Consider the following 12,362-nt stretch of genomic DNA (forward strand, 5'->3'; position numbering starts at 1 on the left):
TGATTTTTCTATGGGTTTTGAAACAAATGATTTTGAAATTTTAAAAATATACTGTTCTTTTTTGTGCTAAAGATATTCTACAATAAAATGTACACTTGGAGTGCTCCATTAAGAGCATAGATGGGTTTGTTGGATTCTTTCTATACTGTATCTTGTAGTAAGTGCTTAACCATTAGTTGGTGCAACTTATAATCATGGCCCCCAGGAATCAAACATTATAATCAACTCAAGTTACTCTAGGATATCTCTAAAAAATATTTCATTTTTGAAGATGAGCTGTAAATATGTTTCCTGCTTTAGTATACTGGCTTTTAATCCTTCCTACTCTTATAAATAAAGAACAACTGTGGAAACAATTTCTCTTTTTTTGTCACTATTTCACTTATTTTATTTTGGCCATAACATCATGTTGTACTATTTCCAGAGATTGTTTTATGCATTTTAAGCTCCAGCTTAAGCTTTGTATTTATATTCTGTTAATATTGTTACCATAGAATTCTTGGGATTGAGGAATATATGGATTTTAGATTTTGCAAGTGTGTATGTGTGTGTAAGAAAGAGACTGATTGATCAATCTTGACATGTAATCTTAAATTTATCTTAAAATATCTACAGTTACACATAGTCCTCCAGAAACTTAGTATGCTCCAATTTAGACAGTGAAGTATGAGTTTTTGTTATACTTAACGTATTTCTCTTAAACGTCAAGAAGGTAATAGTAATAGAAAAGCAAATTTTAAAAACTAATGATATACTGGACTGAAATTTATAAATGCTTCTGCTGAGTGTTTATAATCTGTGATTGTTCTGCGTTGTGTAAAGATCAAAAAACAATTATTTTCAACTTCAGTTGAAAATGTTCTAACTTATGTAATGTGAAGAAAAATTTAAAGTCTTTTTTATCTTTTTCCTAGGTTTCATAATGATAAAATGAAGACCATAATAAAACAGCCCCCCACTTAGCCCAGTAGTTCTTACCTTGTAAGTATTAACTCTCAGTCTCCCTACCATTGCTATAAAAAGTTACTATGTGGTGTCAGTGTTTTGGTTTACTTCTGAATTATTTTTTCTACCCATCCTAGTATGGTAACTTTCGAACTTCCCCCTACCCCACTGCACATTGAGGTTTGATATTTAATGTAGTTTAGTGCAAGAATAATGCCATTGGTTTGGGTACATTTTCTATTTTGGGAAATATTTTATAGCCAGCACCTATTATCTCTAAGTCTAAGAATCACAATTTTGAGTCCCTTTCCTTCAAAGGAATTTATAAATAAGTAATGGTCTTTTTTATTACCATCATTATTCAATTTATTGATCTTACAGTTTTATAAATTGAGAGTATCCTCTTCTCTTGAAAAATAGTTTGTTTTTACATTTTATTAGATTACACTTGAGACTTTGTGAGGAGCTTAACATTTAGCTGTTAAAACTTCAGGAGGTGGAAAAAACAGGAAGGCAATCCCTTTTCCTTCCTTTTATATATACACGTGCACACCTCTTTTTTAGAATAAGAAACATTTTTCCCCTGATTCATTTAACTTTTGAGAAATTTGTAAATTCTGAAGGATTAATTCTAACAGGTTAGCTAAAATGAATATCATACCCCTAGAAAAACTCACAAATCCAGGTCATGTGAAGTTCCCAACATACTTACTTCCCTAAAAGTTTTTGAGACCCTAAAATCAGTTACCAAAAAGCTTTCTTTTCATCTGTTTCTTCAACTAATTCTATTATCTCTGAAGTAAAGAAACTCAAGTGCAAGACTGTTTCTGTTCTTAATGATATTGAGGCATTACTCTACTGAAATGAAACTAGTGCTTCAAATATTTTCTTTACATTATTTCACAATGACTCAAATAATGTATATGTGTTGAGGGATGACCTTATGATCATAGATGATCAGCCATTGAACTCAGTAAGTCGTGAGAATTTTTAGGGAAGGGGAGAATCAATTAAATATTAAAAACTGTTAATAAGCCAGTTTGTAAAGTAGTAACCAAATGCCACAGGTCACTTTCTTTTTCTAATTTTTTCCTGTTATATTTTCGTTTCTGGAAAATTAGAATGGAAACATTTTTAAATCCCTAAAGAATCCTATATAGTCCAGGCTTGGGTTCCTTAATTGGTCCCTCAGAAGCCGGTCCAGTCTTTCTTCAACTTAACTCTTAGAAAAAGAAATCTTTTCAATTGATATTATACTCCTGCTATAGACTGGAGAGTAGTCGACTTTTTAAAAGAAAAAATAGATATCATTTAATTTTTAACAGATTTATAAGCACAGATAACATCACATTCTTAAATTCATTTCATCTCCTTTATAAATTTCTAAGCAAACAGTCTTTCTTGGATACTGTCCAGCATCTTTTAAACATAGGCCATTTGCCATATTTCATAGTTGGAATGCTTTCTGTTGTCTGTTTAGGTAGTATGCCTGGAGTTACCCTTAATCTTAGGTACTAAAGTGATAATGTTTCCAATTAATGCCCAGAAAAATAGGAACATAGTAACAATAATGATCCTTTGTGATTATGTACATGTCTTCCACTCTTTTATTTTTTTTTTATGTTTGTTTAATGCCATTGTTTCTTTAAGATGAGGATTTATTTTTAAGCCATTCATTGGTGGAATGTGGATGTTCCAGAAGTTGTGGAATACTGATCTTCCTATATTCAATGCTGTCAAAATTAAATAATTGCAGTGTTTGGGGGGGGGGGGTTCATTTTTACAAATTAAGTAAAGAGATGCAGTATTTTTCAAGTTGTTCTTTTTTTTTCCCAGTTTAAAAATCTTAAACTCTGTTGCCTGACAGAAAATTCAGAAATAATCATATGTCTTTCCTTTTTTTCCCTCATTTTCTTTTTTGAACTGTTTTGATTTTTCATTTATATGTTTTTTGGATACATATGGTTAAATTATATATTTCTGTTATGCGAGTTTAAAATATTTGGTGCTTAAAAACATCTTCAGGTGCATTGTAAGCAGTTAGAGTGTTACATTTATCTTTTTAATAATCTACAACAACAAAAATCTTAAGACATTGACTTGATAAACAGGGAAACCAACAATGAAGCAGAAAATTTACTCTTCAGTACTGTCAGTGTTAGTCCTGTGAACAAAAGTGATAAAGACAAATTACTTCCTAATTCAGGATATTAAATTTGCCTGCTATCAGGAGCTAGGTTAGAAAAAAGAAATGACAAGAGCTATTGCTCACATAGGATGAGTTATCAAGATAAGTTTTTAGAAATGTTACCATGTTAGCAATAAAATAACAAAAGCATGTATCATATCAGCCTAGAAAAATATTGTCAGTTGTTGAATTATAAATAATATAAATGAAATACTGACTGAAAGTACTATAAAAATAATCAGAATGTTTTAATCAGTGGAGCAGTAAGTAATCAATGGTGTGGCAAATAATATAAATTCTGTTGTGCTTTCAATAAAACTATAATTATGTAATTATATCATGCCCTAAACATAGCTGATAATTGTCCTATTTTTAATTTATTTGTGATGGAAATTTACTCTTGTGCAAATTGCTACCTACCTGTGCCACTCAGGAGGAAATTCTGATTATCGTGGATAAATTTTTAAATGTGAATATTTCTGGGAGACAGGAGTGTGCCAAAATAGAAAAAATGAATTGCTTTTTTGGCAATTGGATTAGTGATGAAGGATGTGATGATCCAAAGCAGAAAAAATTCATAAGGGTACCAGCTACTGTCAGCATTTGGTGGTAAAGAGAATGTCTTAAACCTACTGACATGATGACTTGCCATTAACTTAGTAAATATATCAAATCTAGGCTCTTAAAATTGTATATTCTATCATTTATGAACATAAGGAGAGTTCACAATATGCTACAGCTGTTTTCTTTAGTCATTATTCAAATAACTGCTATTTTTGAGAATTAGAGAACATTTTATCAAAATGCCAGGTGTTCCTGTCCTCAGTCTTATATATTTGTCATATATATCTTTTAACAGAATGATAGAATTAACTCTGAACCATTTCTGTGTTTAAGCCATGGCTGTTTCTGCTTTCAACAAAATTGTAACCATAAAATTTAAATTTCAGTACCAAAATTATAAAAAGGGGTTGGACTTGTTTTCCCACACTGAATGACTTCTCAGCTTCAAGATGGATGATTAAGAGAAGAATAGAGAATTTCTTATTTGTGAAGTTACTTGGTTGTTTTCTTAAGAAAAACAGAAGGCAAAATTTAACAGGATGGGGCCTGATTTAAATAGAAAATAAACGTACAAATATAATAAACTGCGGTGTAAGAGGGATTTCATCCTTCCAGGCACAAAATGCTATAGGTAGCATTCCCAGAATATTCTGTGTAATCTTGCTCTTATCTACTATTAGTCTGAAACTTAAGTTTTTAAACTTAATATCCATGTAAAGATAGGAATAAATTGAATACAGAATTGAAATGTATATTTTCAGTGATCTCATATGACTTTTTGCCTAGACTAGTTTCATTCTTCCTGTTATATCCAGTAAATAAATTTATGCTTATTTTTATATTATTAAAACAAATTCCTTTAAAGTATCTCATTTTCTTATAGTAAAAAATATTTAAAGTTTATGAAAATGAAGTTTTGATATATTTAATAGTAAGTACTACAAAGAATGCCATCACTTTCAAGTACTCTACCACTGATCAAATTTCAGAACTTTAGTTTAAAGTGTTTAGGAAAATAATATGAAAGACTAGCTGAATTTTAATTCATTAAAATTGTTTTAGTTTTTATATCCGTAGTTTAGCTATTCAAGTTGTTTCATTATGCCCCTTCTATGGTGCCCTATAGTCAGAACTTAAAATTGGCAGTTTATCCTCCAAATCCTTACCGAGATAACTAATAAAGTACATGGAATTTTTCTAAGTCAATTTTATTTTAAATTGATCTTTATTCATTTTATTTTTAGCCTTAGAATATTAGAATTAAAACCATAAGAAATAAACTTTTTCCTTAATGTTATAAAGTACATTTATGTCAGTAATAATCAATACAAAATAAAATTCTCATAAGAGAGCAAGTTTCAGCTTAGTACAGTTGTCTTCACTCAACGTTGTCAGTAGATTCTTGGAACTGACTTTAAGCAAAATGACCTATAATGAAACCAGTTTTACCATAGGCTAATTGATACAAACAAGAGGTAAGTTCCTACAGCATATTTCTGGTCACAAAAAAAAAATCACCAAACTTCTAAAGAAAGGGGGAAAAACCATTGGTTAATATACAGTTTGTCCTTTTACTATATCTTTTATGATTTTTTAAATTCTGTGATCTAATGTAGAAAAAAAAAAAACTAACTTAAGATGTTTAAAGGTTCCCATATACTCAGATTTATATTCAAGTTGACTTCTTAAATAAGATATTTAATTTACTTATTTTTGTCTCTCCTTTGAAAATGACTGCTTTTTACTCTTGGAAGGGTGTAAGAGTGAAAAATTGTGGATATAATTAAAGACTCATAGCCTAGAATATAAATGACCATAGTTGGAATTATGACTGTTGTATAAAGATAAGAGACAAGAACTGATTGGTTTTGTTGTCTGAATTTTCTTTTCTTTTTCTTCTTCTTCTTTTTTTTTTTTTATTGGCACTTTCCTTTGGTTCTACATCTAGCCATTAGGGTTTTTTCCATATCTAGTTAGAGAAAGTGCTTTTCTTTTAGCCAGCAAACTCAAAAGCAGAGATTTAAGGTATGGAGGCACAGTAGTATTTCCAGTGCACTAAGATAGAGGGATAGAGAAATGGCATGGGCCATACTAGGAAAGATTGTCACATAGCTAGTCCAATTCGAATGAATGGAAGGATAGTTATGAAATAGGGAAACCAGTTATCTGCCTAGCACAGTACTCAATAGTGAGAATAATTGTATTCAAAAGTTATTAGTGAATGGACAATTCAGTATAACCTGCAAAAGTTAAGTCAGAACCCACTGGAGAAGACAGACTTAAGTTTCCTTAAAAGTAGGGATAAATGGAAAGGGCATTAGTAAATATTTTAGCCTCCAGCAGTAGCTGTCATGAAGATTCAAAGATCAGATAGGAATATACAGCTTAGGGGAGGAAAGAACTGGAAAAGATTTTGTTATAAGCCTCTCACTTCTTCAGGGGGCCTCAAAGAATTACTTAGTGTGAGAGAGGATCATCATTGTATTCAAATGATGAGTAAGTTTATTTGTACCACTTGCCAAGTAGCCACAGTGGCCTGATGGCCACAGGAGTATCACACTTGGCCAGTCTTTTGTCCACTCCTAACTACATCATTATGCTTCTCTGAGATAAGGACCTTTTCTTTCCCCTACATATATAACCACCATACTTATAAGACACTAACAAAATCGTTAATAATCTCCTACTATAAGGATATCTAGCTCCTGTTAAAATTCTTTATTGTTTAAAAAAGGTTTACATACTGCATTTGGTTGTCATGTCATATCTCTTAAAAGAGACCTTTTAAATGGAATGGAAATGTTTTCATTGGAGAGAAGTAGGAAATATTGGATAGATTTTGATTATATTAACCTTGATACTTAGGCAGAAAAGTAAAGACTATTTAGGAAACTAGATATATTCTTCAATATATGAGGTTTAGGAAGTTTTATTAATTGACTAAAGATAAAAAATCCAGCTAGACCCAGATTTAAGGTATGAAATTAATAATGGCAAAGCAGTTGATGAACTGAGATCTTAAAGAATCAATTGGGGTTTTTTGGACTAACTGAATGCACAAAGGATGATTGACACAGGTTAAAAATTGAATGTTGAGAGAGAATAACAATGGTCAAGTATACATAATTAAAAGGGAGCAAAAGAATATATCTAAGAAGAAAAGTGTTATGGTAAATAGCAAATTATGTTATCAAAATTTTATATTGCATTACTTGGCTAACATGGTATATTTATAATTCAGTCTTATCTAGAAAGTAACATCATCAAAAATAAAAAAATATATGAATGGCTTCTAAGAAGTTTAACTTTGCATGTGAGGACACTATCATCAGGGAATCTCCTATTGGTAATGCTTTTGAGGGGCTACTGTGTATTGACTGACTTTCTGGAATAAATTGTCCAGATTGAAATCTACTTCATACATAGTTTTTAAGCAATCATTCATTCATTCATTCATTCCTCTGTCAGAAGAGATCAAAGAAGTATAGACACAGTAAAACTTTATATTCACTTAAACTCAAAAGCTAGGGGTTTTTTGTATTATAAAACAGTCATTTTGGATTATACCTGAATATTATTTCATTGCATGCCTGCTCCCAACACTGAATTTTAAAAGAATCTTCTCTAGCTAATATATCCTTTTTGTTTTTATGCATTTATATCCAAGAAGCAAGAATCAAGCAAAAACAAATTTTAATCTGTTTTCCTATAAATTTTATAAATTTGGAAATTTCATAAAACTTTCAACTTCATAAGAATGAGAAAATTACCATGTTTGATAAAGTTGTCATTCAGTTTAGTCCCCATAATGTGGGTCTTTTCTTAAAGATATTAAAGAATAGCTATTTAAATTTTCCTCCATATGTAATATTGACATATCATTCCACTTGTGCATTATTCCATTGTGCTTGAGCAAGGATAGTCATTCTGTGGCCCAGGTGCTATATATAGCCAGTTCCTTAGAGCTTCAAGTGCAGAATTTGAAACATGTTTGAAGAAAGTAATTACTGTTATGAATTATATTGATGTTGGATTAAAAGTAAAATTAAGTATTTGAGAAACCTAAAATAATGTAGTGACATGTAAGGATATGTCTAAACACAAACCAGTAGAAATATTTTTATGTCGTGTATTAACATCTGAATTATATGAGTGGAAACAGTCTAAACTTACAGATTCAATGGAATGTTTAGTTTAAAATAGCTCATTCTTGAAGGCAAAATATAAAACCTACTTTGGTAGGTAGATAAGTGGAAAGGAAAAAACAAAACCTTACCACACTGGGAAGATATTATTATTGCTATTGAACATGAGTAAAAATATATGCCTTCTCTATGTGCCTGGAATTGCTCCACTGAATCTTTCAATTTGTTAATAATATGTTTAAATCAAGAATTTCCATATTTTTCTGAAGTATGAAAAAGTATTTTTCTAATAGTTTAAATTTATCAGGCTTTCAAATAGAAGTCAGTTCTTTTAACTAATATAGTTAAAAATAGAAATAAAATAAAAATAGTTAAGGAAAAAATCTTCCTTTGAGGTCTTTATCCTTGTCATCTTCATGTTGAGTACGCTGAGGAAGAGGAGGAAAAGGAAGGGTTCATCTTGCTGTTTCAAGGGTGGCATAGGCAGAAGAGATGGAAGAGAAGACAGGAGAGGCAGGTATAATACATTTGGTGTAACTTTATGGAAATGCATTGTAATCTGTTTGACTGTTTTGCTTTCTCATGTCTCTAAAAATGTTTCTGTATATTACAATCCTTCCACTGTTTGCTTTAGTTTCAGTGTCGATATTGTAGAAGAGTCCGTGTCTTAAAAGAGCTCAAAAGTAGTCTTGAATAATCAGAAGAACCCTTTTGCCAGATTGTCTAATGTCAATTTGTTTTCTGGCACTGCTTTGAAGCACTCATCCCCATCAAGTCATCTTCTATTCATTCCTCAGGTGTAGTGTCTATTAGCTCTTGAATTTCTCCAAGATCCATATCTTAAAACCCTTCACCTCCAACCTTTTTTGCCATATTCACAATCTGTTTTATGATTTCCTTGACTGGCTTTGTTGTAAATCCTGTGAAGTCATGCACAATATCCGGACACAATTGTCTCCAGCAGGAATTTGTTGGTTCTAGCTTGCTGGTTTTTACAGCTTTTTTATAGTGATGATTGCGTCTTCAATGGTGTAATCCTTCCACATTTTCATGATGTTCTCTCTATAGGGGTTCTCTCCCACAGCATTGACAATCCTTTCTATAGAGTACCGTGCATAATAAGCCTTAAAGGTCTTTATGACCCTCTCATCTAGAGGATGAATTTAGAGACATTGCGTTTGGGGGCAGACGTCAATGTTTGTGGTATAGAACTCATGGGGTTCTGAGCAGCTAGGGGCATTGTCCAATAGAAGAATTTTAAGAAGCAGTCCCTTACTGGCAAAGTATTTCCTGACTTCAGGAACAAAGCATCAATGGAACCAATCCAGAAAAAAGGTTCTTATTATCTAGGCCTTGTTATAAAAGCAGAAGACTGGCAGCTGATGTTTACTTTTCCCTTCAAAGTTTGGTGATTAGCAACTTTATAGATCAGGGCAGTCCTGATCATAAACATGACTGCATTTGCACAAAACAGTAGAGTTAGCCTGCCCCTTCCTGCTTTATATCCTGGTGCTCCCTTCTCCTCCTAATAATTGTCCTTTATGGCATTTTTTTCCCACAATCGGGCACTTTTGTCTACATTAAAAAACTATTTTGTGGACATTCTAGCCCAGGCAACAGAACAAGACTGTCCCCAAAAAATAAAAACCTATTTAGGCACATACTTTTTTTCCTCAGTGATTTTCTTAATGGTATCTGGGAACTTGTCTGCTGCCTCTTGGTTGGCAAAAGCTGCTGCTTGTTATCTCGATATTTTTTAAGCCTAACTTCTTTCTAAAATCATCAAACTGTCCTTTGCTGGCATCAAATTCTTTAGCTTATGATCTTTAACCTTCATTTTTCTTTAAGATATATAATGACTTTGCTTTTTCTTGAATCTTATTAGAATCTATAGGTATTCCTTTCTTACAGCAATCTTATACCCATATAAGAGCTGCGTTTTCAATGAGGTAAAAAAGTATTTCCCAAGAAGTGCAAGGTTTTCATGCTAGCAGTTGTAGCTACAGCAACCCTTACATTGGATTTATTAATCTTGAAGTGGCAGGCAACCACAACCACAGACCTCTCTCTACAGTACATACAATTCAGTCAAGCAATTCAGCTTTTTCTTATAATGTCATGACTTTTCTCTGCTTCTTAGGAACACTTCTCACATCACTAGTGGCACTTCATATGGGTTTCATGGTGTTATTCAGAGTTTACAGTATTGCACTAAGCACAATGTAAATATGTGGGAGAACCATGAGAGGTCACTTTTTATTGTGATACACATTTTACTGAAGAGACTAACTGCTCATATGGAGATTATTAGCTAGCTTCACAGTGATTTAAGTGGATACTCAAAACACTTGAGCTCACTGTAATAGCAACGGGGTAACTACAAAATTATAGTAGTACAGTGTGCACTACATTTAATTTTATACAGTTATGATTTAATATGTCTTCACATTTACATTTCTCTCTAATGCAAATTTTAACTATGTGTGTGTAATTTTGATAAATTTTAACTTTTTATAATTTGCATATAGTTTATGGTAGTAAATGATAAAATAGTATCTACATGCATGTCACATGCATTTGTGACATACTTTTTTCTTAATTTTTTAGATATTTCTAGGCTAGTTTTTGAGTTTTTTCAAATTGTCCCAAATCTCCAAAAAAAATTCTAATTGAAAAAAACCAGCATATAAGCACAATTCATAATTGCAAGGCTGTGGAAACAGCTCAAGTGCCCATAAATCCAAGAATGGATTAATAAAATGTATATGTATACCATGGAATACTATTCAGCTCCAAGAAACAACGGTGATATAGCACATCTTATATTTTCCTGGTTAGAGCTGGAACCCATACTACTAAGTGAAGTATCCCAAGAATGGAGAAACAAGCACCACATATACTCACCAGCAAACTGGTATTAACTGAGCAGCACCTAAGTGGACACATAGGTACTACAGTAATAGGGTATTGGGCAGGGGGGAGAGGGAAGGGGGGTGGGTATATACATACATAATGAGTGAGATGTGTACCATCTGGGGGATGGTCATGCTGGAAACTCAGACGTGAGGGGGGAGAGGGCATTTATTGAAACCTTAAAATCTGTACCCCCATAATATGCCAAAATAAAAAAAAATCAGCATATAAGTGGACCTGTGCATTTCTAATCCTTATTGTTCAAAGGTCAACTGTAATAATAAATGAGAACATTCTTGCTATGAAAATGTTTTTAAGACATTGTTATAAAACATTGACATAAATGGGAATTGCTATTCAAGTTGGACACTCTTAGCCTAGTTGAAAATATATGGACTTTGTACAAAAAAGAAAACAGAAGAATTGGAAATGAAATTAACTCAATTGTTTCCTTCTTTAGTCATTTAATGTTTGGAATAATCATTTGATGTTCATGTCTGTTGTGCAGGAAGAAAGAACAGTATGTAGTCTTGAACAGTTATTTACTTATTTTGTGATTTTATGTCTTATATTTAAATGATTTTAAATTCTTTCCAAGAAGGGGCTGGTATTTGGTATACTAGTGTACCAACTGGTGTAGTAACTAAGACAGTACCTGGCACATAGTAGGTGTTCAATAAAATATTTGTTAAATGAAAAAATTTACATATATAGCCTTTTATATTTAGAAATATATTTAAATTTTTATCTGAAAAGTGGGAGTAAGAGAGCCTAAAGGATAGTTCCTTAATGTAATTGATAAATACAAATATGTATTTCTCGAGTTATTGCAAATTTATCTTGGTTACATGTTAAAAATTGTGCAAAAACTTGAGACAATAGTAATATATGAAACACAGTTTGCTTAGAGCATTAGCTACATATAGTTTATTATATAGTTTATTATCATGGGGAAAATACTCAGAAATATTGTGGAATACATGACAATGTGCTTCGTATAAATAATTAGATAGTAGAATGGAGAGGCAAATTTCATTGTTTGGGTTGTGTACATCACCTTATTCTCTATTAGAAGTATTATAGCTTTAGCCCAGTCATTTTAATGTTGAGAAAACTGGAACAAAGTAGGTTGTCAAGGCTTGAGCTAGAGTGGTGGCAGTTTCCTGGTATCTTTTAAAGAGAGAGTAATTTCATTCCTACATCTGAGTAAGTGGAAACTATTTAGGAGTATACTTTCTTGCCTGGTAAATGGAGTGGAGATAGGTAGGGCATAGGAAAATGAAGAGCTACTGGATTCCTGTTTTATTTTTTGTCTCAAGGTACCAAATTAATTCATGTTCCAAGGCTCCATATTTTATAATCACCTATTATATCCAATGTTATCATACTCTAACTAAGATAATAACCACTCTAATATAGAGATGAATGTTGAAAGTAAAATAATATTTGGATTTTTTATAACAAATTACCTAAAAATTGGTTTGTTTGGAGATTTGTGTGTTTTTACAAATTGGTTTGTTTGGAGATTTGTATGTTTTTACTATATTTAGAATTAAAATATTTCCTGCAACTTCTAATCTTTCTCTTTAAAAGTATATCTGCATTTT

The 12,362-nt window shown here is 31.8% G+C and overlaps 1 protein-coding gene across 2 annotated transcripts in view; it reads left to right on the forward strand.

Moving 5' to 3' along the window:
• Window positions 1-12,362, forward strand: part of LOC142874877 (uncharacterized) — an 88,479-nt gene that overhangs the window by 24,562 nt on the left and 51,555 nt on the right. For both annotated transcript variants that reach the window (XR_012922459.1, XM_076009445.1), the window contains exon 2: window positions 915-981. The gene's annotated coding sequence lies outside the window, so the exon portion shown is untranslated. The remainder of the gene's footprint in view (window positions 1-914; window positions 982-12,362) is intronic.

This window comes from Microcebus murinus, chromosome 13 (genome assembly GCF_040939455.1).
Source record: "Microcebus murinus isolate Inina chromosome 13, M.murinus_Inina_mat1.0, whole genome shotgun sequence".
Taxonomy (NCBI): domain Eukaryota; kingdom Metazoa; phylum Chordata; class Mammalia; order Primates; family Cheirogaleidae; genus Microcebus; species Microcebus murinus.